Here is a 721-nt window from a genome sequence, read left to right on the forward strand (position 1 = left end):
AAAGAGATGATATGTATGTTGATATTATTTATTTTATAAAAATTTATTTTATAAAATAAAATAAAAACGAAATAAATAAAAGAAATTAAAAATATTTTGAAATTGAAATCTGAATTTTTTATATAAAATTTTCGAAAATGTAGTTTAAAATTAGTTAGGAAAGATATATTTTTGAATTTTGAATTTTATGATGAAAGAGAAAAACACACAAAAGACACAAGACTTAAAATTTTTAGATCTAATGCTTCTTATTTTCGAAAATTTTGGAGGAAAAACACCAAGGAATACCAAACTTAAAAATTTTAAGATCAAAACACAAGAAAAACTCAAGAACACCTTGAAGATTCACAAGAACACCAAGAACAAAAGAAAGAACACCAAAATTAAAATTTTTAGAAAACCAAGATAAATTTTCAAAAATTAAAGAAAAATTAACAAGAAAACACCAAACTTAGAGTTTGGCACAAGATTTAATCAAGAAAAATTATTTTTGAAAAAGATTCCAAAGAGGATACCCAATTATCAAGAACAACTACTAAAGCTCCAGCCAATTGGGTAGTAACTTCAGTGTTGATTTTAAAGATGTATTATATTTATGGATAAAAGGATAATTTTTGAAAGTTAATGTTTTGAAAAAGCACAAGAAAAATAAGAAAAGACACAAAACAAGAAAAACTCAAGATCAAACAAGAAAAATAAACAAGAACAACTTGAAGATCAA

At 22.9% G+C, this 721-nt stretch overlaps 1 protein-coding gene across 1 annotated transcript in view; it reads left to right on the top strand.

The window, feature by feature from the left end:
* The window catches only part of LOC107493302 (uncharacterized), a 65,931-nt gene that overhangs the window by 30,965 nt on the left and 34,245 nt on the right, over positions 1-721 (top strand). The gene's annotated exons all lie outside the window — the stretch shown is intronic.

This window comes from Arachis duranensis, chromosome 1 (assembly GCF_000817695.3).
Source record: "Arachis duranensis cultivar V14167 chromosome 1, aradu.V14167.gnm2.J7QH, whole genome shotgun sequence".
Classification (NCBI taxonomy): domain Eukaryota; kingdom Viridiplantae; phylum Streptophyta; class Magnoliopsida; order Fabales; family Fabaceae; genus Arachis; species Arachis duranensis.